Here is a 15,566-nt window from a genome sequence, read left to right as displayed (position 1 = left end):
AGACGTAGATACACATTGACCCATTTAATTTAACCAAAATAATTCCCAAATATTGAACCCCTCTTTAAAAATTTAATTTTCTTCTCTCTATCTAGAAATTAAAGAGCACGCTTAGAAGAAGATAGAGCAACTTAATTGATCCCTATTTTTGAGCCAACTTTTCAGCATTTTTTGTATCATCGTCTTTTTTTCCCTCTTCTACGTGGCTATATATTTAAAGTATTAGTTTACTAGTATTTATTTAAGTAGGAAAAGCATATAGGGTGTGGATTTTCTCAAATTAAAATATATACGTGTTGGAAGTATATTTTTTTGTCGTTATCTCAAGCAATTTTATTTATTTTTATCCACAAAAAACAACATATATCCTCGGTGTAAGAAATTTTTATTTTTACTCTATATCATATTTACCTTTATATATTGCTTGTATGTAATTTGTTTTATTTTCATAATTACAAATCTCACATTGTAAGGTACCTTGTAGTAGATATATCTATACTTTGAGTGACTTGACGATGACAATATCTTATAACTTAAACTCTAAAAAAGTATAAACAAATACTGTCTTTAGAAATACCAATACATCTCTAATTTTCTAGTTTAGATATGAAGGAGAACTTCCTTTTAATGAATAAAAATTGAACACGCACTTGGGAGACTTTTACGAATATTTGTAAACTTTGAAATTGAATTAAGAAAGATTAAAACAAAAAAAAATTGTTGAGAAAAAATAAAAAATAGGGGAGAATTTAAAACCTCGGACAGTGTTTAGCTGGATCGTGGATGTTATATGAATGATTGATCCTCATGAGTTGTGTATGATTAGGATGAGGAAGAACAAGTACATTAATTAATACATTCTACCAGAAATATGTCCTTTTTTGTGTAATGCAATTATAAAAGGTTTTCCAAACCTACTTGTATTTGTGAATATTGGGGGAAATGTGCATGATTGATTATTATTAATTATGTAATTATGAGAGTGATTAACTAAGACGCAGTCACTTAAATAAGTTGGTGGTTGGAGCATTAAGTCCTGAATAATCTGTGTGGGGTGTGGGCTATAATTCACAAATATATATACATAATCATTTTTTTCTTATAGACTATAGTCAAATAATTGGCTTGGAATAATGCCCCAAACCTATTTAATATATAATCTTCGGGTCGATGTTGTTACATACACAATATTGATATTAAGTACTGGTTGATAGATAAAGTCAAATTGGCTCAAGTGGTTTAGCACTTCTATTAGGATTTGACTTATGTTGAAGATTAATGAGGGTGAGGTGAGGGAAAAAATAGGGCTGATCGATATAGGACGAATGGTATGTCAATTTTTATTTTTCATTAATGGTTTACTTTATTAGGTGGGCGATTAAATCTAAGTCCAATCCATGCATTATTTCACAAATAAAAAGGTCTAAAATGACTGAAATTAACTATTTCTTCTGATTTTCATTATTATATGACCTACTCGGTGCACGGTAGCTCAGATAAGACTTTTCCATGTCATCAAATCAATTAAATTGGTACACTATTTATTCTGATGTCTGACCATTCTTATATCAGTTTGATTATTTCTTTTTAGGAAAAAATATATTACATTAGGGGAGAGGGAAGGAGAAATGACGATATACCATAAGGCGAAAAATCAAGTATTCATTAATTAATTAATTGAATTATTACAATTTTTCAAATCAATTAATTCAGTTCGTCTCTAATGATCGAAATGAGAACGAGGAAGCTTGATTATGCTAGCCTGAGAGCTTTCCCGTGCCTTCTTTTGTCATCCACTTATCATAATTCGTCAACATCTTTCTAACTCGATCTAATATATATATAGTTTGCAACATATTATTGTGTTTCAATGAAATATATCAAGAAGAATACAGGGAAAAATATTTAGTTCTTATTAATTGGACAATGACTTCATATATATTTGTATATTTGGGTTGATGAAGAGTTAACATCAGGTGAATTTTTGAAAGTCCTCTTATTTGATTGCTAGCTAACAAACAATTTTTTGAAATACTATGTGCAGAATCTAGAGAATTCAACAGTTTTCTTTGTCCTTTTATTTCTTATGTGGGATCCTTTCATATTTGAGCCTCAAAAATTGTAGTGTACCACGTATTGATGCATCGTCAGGTCAGTGCCATAAAGACCAATAATAATCTTAGATAGTAACAATATATATAATGCCATGACATGCTTAATTATCTGCTCATCATATATGTATGTTGTGTCCTCTTATACGTAACCGTAGGGTTGACAATAAGGCAGAGTAGGACGGGTTACTTTTATTATCAAAATTAAATAATTTTTTGATTTAAATCATCTTCAATATCTAATATTGTCCCATTTAGATACAGTATCTAGCTACTAATTTATGATACACAATTATCATTGTTCACGAATCGATTATATGAATATTAATGATTTCTCATATATATTGGTTGTGCCACATAGGCAGTCATTTTATGATAAAAGATTATATTTTAACTATTTGAGGCACCAATTTGTAATTTGGGAACTAATTGAACAATTCAAAAGCCTCTTAAAATCTACACATATATATATATATTAAAAACAATGGAAATAAGTTAAAAGTGGTAAAACTTACTACCTTCGTTCCATATTAGATGGGCACTTCCAAGTTTACACGGTGATTAAGAAATTATTAATACAGTGGAAGACTTTACCATTTTGTTCTTTGTTTATATCAATGCAATATACATAGAGTATAGAAATAGCTAGTATTGGAATTGTTTACATTCAAAAGACCGTATTAATTGTAGGGGTAAAATAGAAAAAAATTAATTAATTCTATCTTGATTTAGTAAGTGATCAAATAATATGGACAAACATTTTTGATAAGATGTCTATCTAATATGGGACGGAGGTAGTAGCAAATATAATACAAAAATTCCCTCTTTTCAAATAGCGGGGACCAATAAAAACATTAAATGAACAAACAAATGCAAGATATGTATTATACTAGTATTTCAATTCTAGTGTCGGTAAATTTATATGTACTAAATTTCTAAGTTATTTCATCAAAATTAAACTTGCTCTCTCCAATAGTGTATTAATAAATTTCACATCTCGTGTGAAAAAAGCAAACATCAGATAAGTTCTCTAGATTAAGTTTTTTCATAGTTACTTCAAATTATTGACCTATTTTGTAGTAGGAATACATTTACAACAAAATCAAAATTTTGAGTTTGTGGTCAAAAAAAATTACTGAGGGGTCATTTGGATAGTCGAGGAAATGTCAATGGATAGTCGAGCCATATCTAATTTACCTTACCGGAATTGTTAGTATTACTCACATACAATCCTTACTCTTTGATTTTATTATTACTTGTTATTTTCCTTATTTCGATTATCATATTTATGTGTTGTTATTATTGTTCCCTAGTACATTACTATATTTTCTTCTCCATGGATGATTTTATAGGATTTCATTAATTTGGTGTAAATATTAAATTAAATATAATTACTTTCACCTCTGCAGCCAATAGCGTGACTAGTTGGAATTTTGTCACATCCTATCCGTGAATTAAAAAGCCCCAAACTGGAGAGCATTTAAATAGTATAGAAATTTATTAATAGTAGATATCTCCAGCACATTAATTGCTAGAACTGTTCCTCTGTAATATGTATGTACCACAATGTTTTCGTGTTTCGAATAAAAATTGTTTGAATTGGCGTGACCATGCCAAATTCTTCGTATTTATTTATTGCTAGCTAGTCCACCTTACAGCTTTATCAGTAATTTCGAATTTTAGTTCCATCTTGTACACTTAAAATTTTCCTTGTTCTTCACTGTTTGGATTGAAAGTAGAGTTTAAATCTATCCAGGAAAAGAAAGACGGAAAAAAGGAATAATTAATTATGTAGTCGATCATAGAAACTAGTAGGGTCAGAAATTAAATATAATTTGTGAAAATCGAGTGGACATTGAAAAAAATTCAAATGGTTTGCTAAGAATAGAAATTGGTCCCTAATGATTCTGAAAAAAGAAGTTGCAAGTTGCCCACCACAAGAATCAAATCTAATATTGGTTGGTTTTATATGCAGAGGAGCCAGCAAATGTGAAGACTCTCTTAAATGACTCCCATATCTGAATTTGTCACGAGTATAAGCACAAAGCATTAAACGCACATACACACTCACTGGCCAAGGCAAAGGATTCATCCAACACCCCTTTCGTAGGAAAATTATTCAATTTTTTATATATCTATATAATAAATGTTGAATTCCCTTTTAAACTTTTCTGCGAGTTTATTTCTTTATAGTTCATATTCCTCAGTGAATTTTTTTTGGCTCAGCCACACAATGGCACAACTATATATGGTATATATGATTCGCCATTCATGAAGGAAGCGAAGAATCTGAGATTTGGGAGTAGTTACGTTGTGCTTCTTTGAGTGCGGAGGCGGATCTAGAATGTGCTATGGCCTATGCAGATGAAGGTTTAGTTATATATATATATATATATATGTACGTGTCAAATGAGTGGGTTGGATTGATTTGAACAGGTTAAAATGAATTGAGTTAATAAATTAGTAAATTGAAATGAGCTAAAATATCGTTATAAAATGAGTTAATAAATGATTTTTTTAAATTAGGAAGTGTTTATTAAAAAAAATTAAGAAATAATTATATTTTTTATTTTATTAAAATTTTTAAATTATTATCTAAATAAAAACTAATTACGATTATATATATAACCTATTTTGGGGAAAAAGCTAATTAAGTTAATAAATAAGTAAGTTATGTTATCATTATTTTTAAAAATATCTATATATATACATATAACAAATTACAATTATTGTGAATAAATAAAACCTAAATTTAGAATTCACTTTGGTGATAAACGTAAACTCAAAAAGGTCGATAAACTTTAATTTGATTCCCTTTACTGGGGCGGGTTCTGGCTGGTTAGTTTTGCATTAAATATGTGGGCTACCCTATGCCTATCCATCTTCCCTTCTTCTTTCATTAACGCAATGAATTTATTTATGTATGAGAAAGAGAGAGAGTGAAAATTAAAGAGAGATTCCCTTTTCCTCTTATCATTTATGATTCACCCTCACTTGGTTGGTAAGACTGGAGTATCACCATCATGGGCCATCCTTTTCTTTAATTTCTTTTCCTCTGAATTAATTTTTTCAAGTCTTTTTTGTTTTATGAATATGATAACCCCCCTCTTCGAGTAACAAGTTTACCCCCTCTATCAACATGGGTTGTAGTGCAGTGATGGACTATTTTATCCTTAATTAAATGTCTCGAGTTTGAGCATTGGATAAACAAATTTACCCCTTTAATTTGGACCATTCTATATATCTTTTAAACACTCATGCCCTTTTTACCACTCTTTTGCTTCTTCTTCTTCCTTTGAGGACGTACTGGTTACATTCATTTCTAAGAAAGCCAGTCGATCACTAGAATAGGTGTAGGGGTCGTTTAACTTAAACCATATATATCGAATCTCTAGACTACAATGACTTCAATTCAGTTGAAATGCATGCAGCTAGCACAGATCAGTTAGTTCCAATGTGAATGTGCTATTACCTCCTCCGTCCATTTTTATTTATCTAGTGTTGACTTGACACGTTCCTTAAGAACAATAAATAGAATGCCAAATTTTATTTGATAGAATAAATTAGAAACTAAATGATAGATTATTTATTTTTTTAATTTTCTAAACTAGACGAGTAAAAGTAGACGGAGTCACGGGGATATTACTTATCTATCATATTTTATTTTTTACACGTTTCTTAAAAAAATATTATTTAGGAGAGTTTTTTTGAAAACTATTTTACGAGCAGTCTTATCCACTACACCACATCTTTTGGTATACTTTTTTGTGCACTCTTACATATCCACTGTATTAAATATTTTTATTTGTACTTATCATTTTTAACATATTAAAATATATTTTTTGTTTTGCATTAATATAATTAATTACTTATTTTTTAAATTATTTCTTGATATCTAAGACTAAATATCAGATAATATGAGTATTATGATAAAGTACTCATAATGGTGCAATTTTATTTTGATATTGTGGTGTGCAAAGTTCAAACTAGATGGCCAAACACCAGTTTTTGAGTTTTTTTTAAAGTTTTTCCTAAAAACTATTTGGGGTCAAACGACACCTTAATAATATATGAAGTGAGTTGAGAATCATGAAATCTCAAATTTAAATCTTACGGTGATTTTTTTCATCTTTCCAAGTTTTGATGAATCGAGTTACTCAATATTTGTGCTCGTGGAAAACAGCATCCTAGTAGGTTTCCTATGAAATTAATTGAGGTGTACACAAATTAGCCCTATCACCATCATTAAAAGGTATATGACTCATTTCTTTATTTAAAAATAATCTAATTTTTTAAAGTTGTCATTTTATCGCTAATAACTTTTTTAAAAACCATACTTATTAAATATCATGACATAATTATTTAAACCACATATTGTTTTGTACTCGAATATTATGATACTCTAAAGTGACCTTTTCATACTTATAAGACTCAATGCAAGATGCCAAGATTAAATTTTATGCCATGTAAATTAAAACGGATAAAATTACCATCACTTTGAACAAAGTGGAGATCTATACTAATTGAAATCTTTAAGATTATGTATCTTTGATTGAGACTTGCTTATCAACCTACTCCTCATGTTACTCTATCTATCCGTTTCTAATTATTTGTTGTGATTTTTTAAAAATATTCTCACATTAATTTTTTTATTTACCCTTATATTAAAAATATATTTTTCTTTTTTACTCCTTCCATTCATATTTACTTGTATACTGTACTAAAAATAGATGTCCAACAATATTTGATCAATTTATGAAATCAAGAGATAATTCAACTTAGTTTCTAACTTATCCTTATCATTTATTAGTAGTCATTTTTCTATTACATTTTTCAAGACATTTTATTTATTATATTCAAAGGATGATATAGTAAAATTACCCTTCTATTTATAGTTTCTTAAGAATTGTGTAAAATCAATGGTGGACAAGTAAAAATGAACGGATGGAGTACTTACCTGTTTTTGCGTAAATCAAAAGAAATTTATAATTTTCATCTAATACTATCCTTATCGTAAGATAATTATATAAAATAATAGTAGTTAAATTTAAATTTCAAAACATAATTAATAAAGTTAAATTAATAAAATAAACTTTTAATAAATAATTTCTTAAGGGAAGGTGACAAATCAATATGCCAAGGAATATGAAACGAGGGAGTATTTGTCATTTTAAAGTTTAAAGACAAAATTAATTATTTTTCTTATTTTTTCTATAGTATTAATTAGCTCTGTTTCAAAATAAATGATGTTTTAATCTTTTTATTTTATTTTTAAGTAAATAGCGTTTTAAAATTTCAAGAAAAAATTAATTTTATTTCTTAATCAGAAATCTCGTATTTAAGCTTTGAATATGAAAAAAAAAAATTGTCAGAGATCTCTACCCACTAACTACATGTAATAATGTCGTTTATGAAAAGTTAGGAGTAGTAAAGTTGGAGTATACGTTATGGACTATGAGAGGGAGTTGAAGGAGGATGGGGGGGAAATGGAAGGGGGAAGAATAATAGAGTTAAATGCAGTGGCCCTGTCCTTGTGCTTTGGTAGTCGCGGTTATAAATGCACTCTACAGAGAGACCTCAGACCCCTTCTCTCCTTCCTCCTTAAATTTACCCCAAGACATTCCCCCTTTCTATTCATCCTCTTTGTTTTTCTCCCTCTTCCCACCACCTCTTTTAGTTTTTTTTTTTTCTTCTTTATTTTAAATAAATTGAAATTGACTATATGAATTCTCAGGCTTCACTTATTAGGGTCTCTCTGCCCTTTCAAATTACAGACACACAACGATCACTTCGTTAAATTAGGTTCTTCTACCATAAACAAATTACAAGAGAGTTTTTTCCCTTATGAAACAGTAACTTTGATATTGGCCTGGTTCACTCAGACAACAAAATGAAACTATATATTTGAATGCTGGAGTTTCCGTTTGATTGAGCCGTGCCAATATCTCAGTTTCTCTTTCACTATGTCTACTTAATACAAACCGCCTAACTGCAGGTTCGTCTGAAAACATGCATTACCTTCTAGGGTTTGTTCTCGTATATATGTAGTTAATGCCTCTAATTTATAATTGCATTATCATCTACTGTTGTGATGGGATGAATAAAATTTCTTCATTTTTAATTAGAGGTCTCTGATAAGTTCAATTCCTAAAATATTAAAAAATCATGGAAATTTAGTACTGATTATAGTCAACTCTTATTTTATTCTTCTAATGTTCTTCCTTTTCATGTGTTTGTGCCGTGTATGTATATATCAACGTCCAGAGCGTTACTAAGGCTGGTCACCTTGTTTACATATATATATGGTCCATTTTTTAGTGCACAAATTAAACTAATTTACGATAGATCTCTTCTTTTTATTTTTGTTCCGTTTTGATTTTCCTCTTAACTGATGGATTTGTCCTTTTCTTGGGTTAATGAAGAGCATACTATTTGTACTTCTGGATTCCATTTTGTAATTTGTCGGGAATTGATAGATAAAACGTGTTGGCAACTTAAAATGTTTCTCAAAATTCACGTAGGAAGTAGGAACAAATAAGAATGATATGGATTATTTGTCTTTTTTCCAATATATAGCTTATTTGTGTATTGTGCTATCTTCTTTAAATAGATTCAATATTGTTTTCCTTGGCATAGTAATTACAATCTTATTATGATGTTGTATATCTCATTACTTGTAAGAGTATCTTTCTCTAAAAAGGAAAAGTTCTTTTTTTTTTAAAAAAAAAAGTCGTCGTATACAACTATAGTAGATATTAATAATGTTGTCTAAATCACAATTGTTATTCGAGATGACTTGGTTCATTGTCTTCATTTTTATAAAATTAGATTGGTTTTGTATGGCTTAAACAAACTTGCAAAAAGGATTGCAATGATATAGATAACTCTTTTAAATAAATAAATAATATATATATATATATATATAACAAACGACCCTTTGAATATAGAGGGTATTATAAAAAAAATAGAGAATTTGTTTCTCATATTCAACCAACATTGAAGATACCTATCGAAAATTATTATATTTAGTAGCGATAACTTGTTAAAATTAAAACGTCTGAATTTTTATATATATTTAAATATTCAGATGTATATTAAAATTTAAATACATATATAAAACTAAATATACATCATAATATTAAAATTTGAATACTGCGTATTAATAAAATATTCTTTTGAAAAATCAGTGTATGTTAATTAATGGGACAACCAAATAGGATGCCAGTGAATTTTTTATGGATTCAATGTGCTGGCCACTTGGCCTATAAAGTGTTAGACCATATTATAATAGAAAATCAGGGATATAGTAAAAAAGTAAAATTTTAGGAAAAATTATCTAATTACACAAATATTACTATCATATTTACTAATTATCACTATAATTAAAAATAATTACATATTATCTCATTAGTTAATAAGTTCATACCATATTTCAAGTAAAGTACATTTAAATACATGCAATTTTGCTATCGAATGCACTCTAAAATACATAGGGAAATAGGCGAGCGAGAGAATCAGTGTATCACAGACACATGTTAATCACACTAGATACATGTATTTGGAATACTAGATACATAGGGAGAGAGGCGAGCAATAGGGAAGAGAGGCAACCAAGAGAGTTCGTATAAATCCCAAATACATGCGAATTCACTTAGATATAGTGTATCTAATATAAATTACACTGATTTTTACCCTATGTATTTGACATACATGTATCTGAACTCGCCAAATACATATATTTGAGGGCCGAAATCTGACACGACTGGAAATTTTGAAAACTCACAAGAAGACATGTAATTAGAACCTAAATTAGTGAGATTTGTAGGCCACATATTCACCACCATCAAATAGCATCGGCCCACCCTTTGAGGCCGATGAACCAAATGAGGCTGGGATTAAGAACCTCACATCCAAATGAGCTTAAGAAATCTTTATCCAACCCAACTCAATTAACGGGTTGGGTTGGACAGGCCTAGCTTAAAAAATAATAATTTTTTTTAAAAAGAGTTTCTGAGAAAATGAATTGTTGGTTAAAATTTTGACCAAATACTAATTGTTCTTCAAAAATCTTGATTCAAAATAATTAGCCAAATATAAACTGCTTGTCACCAAAAACATTTTTTTTGAAAAATTATTTTTAAAAATAAGTTTTACCTTTAAAAGAATAAATCAAATAGACTTTTAATCATGATAAATTAATATAATTGTAAATAAACATATGATGGAGGTAAGTCATCAAGAAATTACACCCAACACCCTTGAAAATTGATAGTCTTAAACTTTTGACCTTTACTTACTTCATGGGAAAAATTTTAACGTCAAAAGTAAGAAAATGTTGTACATGAGGCAAAACAAAATTTAACTTGGAAGTTGTAATGACCCATTAGGTCATTTTGAAAATGAGTCCTCCTCCTTTCATAGAAGATTTTTTTCGTAAATTTAAGTTGAAAATTTTGGACCTTTCAGTAACTTTGATTAATTAGTTGAGGGATAATTTTAGAGAATTAATTTAATTGATGGGCTAAAGTGTTAATTTATTTAATACCCTATACCACTTTTCTTATATTTATTAAAATAGATTAGTAGGATTTATAAATTTTAATACATAATTAGTTTGAAAAAGGAAAAAAATAAATTATATATATATATATATATATATATATATAATATCTATAATATCTGATGGCTTAATGCCATCAGATGTAACGAGGAAATCTGAGAACAGCGACGAACGAGAAAGAACGCAGGAACAAAAAAAAAATACGGAGAAAGAAAGAAAAGAAAGGAAAAAAGAAAAATAAAGGAGGAGAGAAAATAGGGATTTTCATTCCAAAGCATCAAGGTAATTATTCTCATCCTTTCCATTAAATTTTCATGTGATTATGAACATATTTTTAGGGTATATTTGTGGAGAAACAATACTGAAATAAGAAAATATGACCCTAGGGTTCTTCATATAAAATCTTGATTTGAGGGTCGAATAACAATCCGTTTTAGCTGAAATTTGACATGTGAGTTTATTTTATCATAAGTGAACATAATCGGAAAGAAAATTTCAAATTTGACTTCAATGACATAGAATGAGTTAGTTTCCGAATTTTGATATATTGAGATAGATAATTAAATATTAGGTATATTATATTTTATGAATTCCATTAAATTTATGATATTGGGGAAATTAGAACCTAATCCTAGGCTTAAAATTTGGAAATATGAGAGTTGACATGTTATTTGACATCAACATTAGGAACTTGATTATAGATTTGGGTAGATTTTGGGTTTAGGCTAGACATATAATAATATGGGGGGTGTTAGTTTCGAAATCTTATTGTGGTTATTTATTTGATTAGATTATACTTATTTGGAGACCCAACGAAAAGGGAAGGCTCAAGTACCGGAGTAATTGCTTGATTAATTAAGGCAAGTGGATTTCTAAACCTCAGTTTAAGCTTGTAGATGCTTGTATTTTCGTGTTATGTGTACTAGAAAGTAATGAGAATTGGACTGGGTTATTGACTGTATGATTGGCCTTAAAGATGGAGATGAGGGGTATAAAATGGTGATATAATGACATGTATTGGTGGAATTCATATGTTGTGATTGTGGATTTATTTTGGACATGTGAAATGACTATGTTGATGTGAGATAGGAAAAATTATTGTTGTTGTCATGTTATTATCGTGAATGATATGAACATGAATTGATTGCATTGGTTCTGACATATTGTGTTGAGATTGAAAATGATATGAAACAAAAGGGGTCGGGCCACACGCTCCGTGGCAGGTATTATGAAATAAAGGGGTCGGGCCACACGCTTCGTAGCAGGATATATATATTAAGGGGACGGGCCACACGCTTCGTGGCAGGTTACATGGACAGAAATGTCCCCCATGGGTTACGGACTGTAATTCAGCGGATGTGTACCGATAAGACAGACATACATCATCTCATTGCATTTCATCGCATTTTGTTGATATTTGTGAATTCGTGTTTACACCTTTATTGCTCTTTATATGCTGAACTTGACTTGATATGATTCATTGATAAGACTATCGATGAGTATTCGTGGACTGTATTACTGTTATTATTGTACAAGTGGAGAGTTGGGCTGGTTTTATGCAGGTTGTAGTTAAAGAGGTTCGGTTGGAGGATAGGAATACTTGTATTTATTGAGCTTTGCTTAGTACTGTGTTGTTTGGTACTCACCCCTTGCTTCTACACTTGTGTACGTTGTGAGCCCGGACCTTCTTGATCTCTTAGTGTTCTCTACCACATCTGAGGTTATCATCTCGAGTGTTGAGGTAGCTGTTACATCCATCTAGCGGACACCTTTTACTCTTTTATTATGTTTTAGTCCTATTCTAGAGACAAAGACATTGTGACTGTATTCTTTTTCGTACTTCGATAATGTATTAGTGACTTGTACACGTGACAACCAGTCTTGGGGGATTTTGAGATTATTTATTTATTTTTTACTAAGTTAAACCTTGATTTATCTCAATTACTTTCGCATTTACTTTCCGTTGATTATTAGGCTGACTCATCTCGGTGGGTTGAGATGAGTGCCATCACACCTGGATTCGGATCGTGACAGAAGTTTTCCCCCATAAACCAATTGAATCAAAAATTCAAGAGCGCCTATTTTTAAGGCCCATATTCGGAAGGTATACCCATCACAAAATGAAACCTCTCAGCTCAAATGGGATATCGTTGGGCTTGCAGCCCATTAGCTATTCATAGGGGTAATCCGTCCAACCCGCCTAAATTTTTTTGGGTTGGGCTCAAGATAATTTGTATTGAGTTCTTTTTCAACTCATTCAAGCCTTAACCCATTATAAAAGAATTTTCAATTGAGCCCAACTTAATCTCCAATTTCAACCCATTTTAAAACTCTTTATTTGCATTGGTATAAAGTATGTTCTCATATTAAATATATGAATTACTATCTATTTTATATCTTTTAGGATTAATCTATCTATTTGTAAATTATTATTTTTATTTTCTTGAGATGAAATTCTAATTGTAGTTAAAAAGGGTAAATAATAATATGTTAAAATTATTGATAAATGGATTATTGGATAAAGAATTTTGACAAAATTGACATTTGGTCTAATTTTTCTATTTAAATTTTAAAATGTTCAAGGCGAACTAATTCGTTACATGTAACTAAAAGGTACAAATCCATCACAAATAAGTTAGTCGATAACAACTTGATATGAATCGAAGTTTCAAATAGGTTAGTTCTTACTTGTGTGCACTTGATCACTTTCATTGTTTCTAATACAAACTTTCTTTGTTTCAATTAAATGAAAATGACTCAAATAACAATGTAAAAATCAATATTATTTCGAATACTATATATCATCTCAATAATTATATATCTTTTTGATAAATCATAGCACATAAGCAGAGAATAATATTTTCAATTTCATATGACTTTAATCTACGAATCAACTTTTCTAAAATAGATTATTACTATAAGATGTTATGCTGTAAACTTACTTTTGGTCCTTCACTTTCCGTTGAAGGATAAGAATAATAAATCTTTTTTTTTCCACATCTACCATATTTATTAATTCCCTGAAACTTTAGTCTTAACTCATCACGTCAAATGTCCTAGTTATCAATTTATCTTGTTTACCCACAACAAATCCTCAATAATTCTAATTACGAATTGAACATACAAGAGAGCAGGTACCTCATCTTTTGCCACCAAACCCCATTATTAATTCCAATAATTTTCAAGTATGCCTTCATAGTCGTATAAAATATAGTTAACGTTGAAAAATGTAGTATCAATAATATTGGTAAGAACTTTGAAGGATATGTTCTTATATGTCTCTTCTGTTTGATACTCTTGAAGATTATAATCTTAGGTGCATATAACAACTTAAGCAAATTTCAACTGGCAAATTAAAGCACATAAAAAAGATCAAGTATATATAGAAAAATAAAATTGGACAAAAATATCGTGTGTAACGACGGCTAATAACGTACTATAATTAGACTGACCATGTGGGCAAAGACGACTAAATTAGATAGGCAAAGGATACGATTTCAATTTTTTAAATCCATTTACTTCATCATCTCAATTCTCACCTATTCTAGGTTCAATGTATGTTACTAGTAAAGATGTTAATAGTTGCATTAAAATATTATACTTTGTAATGTTGGAACTTGAAAAAACTAAAAATATTAGAGAAGTAGATAGAAACAAACATATACATAGACGACATGTTGATGACACATATTCCCATTAAACATGGAAATGGATTTCAGGTCTTAACTAAGGCGCGCAGACAACACTATGTTCTCACCTTTATCACTTCACCTGAGCGTAACTATAAGTTTTATTAAGAAATTTTTAATAAATATAAACGTGTATTTTAACTTGGCCTTAATTATTATTTATGTTTGTCAATTTTAGATTGTGTAAAAGTAGACACTTAATTTTTTTTAAAGTTGAACAAGTAGACACATGCACCCTACCTACATGGAAATTCACATTCTACACGACGTCTTACGTGTATTATGCCACATAGGACGATATATGTGTCTACTTGTATATATATCCAAAATTAAAGGTACAGTAAAACATCGATAAAGTAATATTTGATAAAGTAATAATCTCGCTAAATGAATATTTTTCTCCGGTCCCGACTTGGACCAGTTATATTAAAGTAATATTCTCGCTAGATGCATTAGATAATAATTAAAAATAAAGTATTAAAGACTCAGAAAAAATATAAAGTAATAATTACTAGAATACATCAAGAATTTATATACATATAATCAGTCAATAAACTTTACTAAATTCGTTTAGCTTTCCTAGATTTAAATAATAAATATGCAAAGAATACACTTTTTGATTTCCTAGATTTAAACTTTTGAAATTCGTAATTCAAATATTTTTCTTTCTTTCTTATGGTACATACTGCAAAATACTCTCTAAAATAATAAATATTTATTTATTGATAAATAAATATTTTATGCATTTATCTATAAACTAATAATCTCGATAAATGAATATTTTTTTCTGATCCCAAGCATATGCATTTATAGAGGTTTTACTGTACAAATGTCAACTTAGACAAGTTAAAAGGCTTGTTTATATATTATACATATATTATATATAGGATAAATATTTTTGTTATATATATATTTTGGTTTATAATATGTGTTCACTTAGCTTTTTACTCTTGGTTCAAATAGGTGTTTATTTAAGTAATAAAAAAGGTATTAATTATTTTCTTTCAAATATACTTACCCCTATTTAAGTGAATTTTATGTAATCGAAAAACTATATTTTAAATAGGTACTCCCTCTAGTTCAATAATATTATAAATAAATTATTGACAATTTTTTTTATAGTCTAAAATAAATAATTTTCTTAAAGTTGAAAATTGTATTAACTTTTCCAGAATGTGAATATTCTTTCTTTGATGGGGTTTTCAA

The sequence above is a fragment of the Solanum dulcamara genome, chromosome 11 (genome assembly GCF_947179165.1).
Source record: "Solanum dulcamara chromosome 11, daSolDulc1.2, whole genome shotgun sequence".
Lineage (NCBI taxonomy): Eukaryota > Viridiplantae > Streptophyta > Magnoliopsida > Solanales > Solanaceae > Solanum > Solanum dulcamara.
This window is presented reverse-complemented; position numbering follows the sequence as displayed.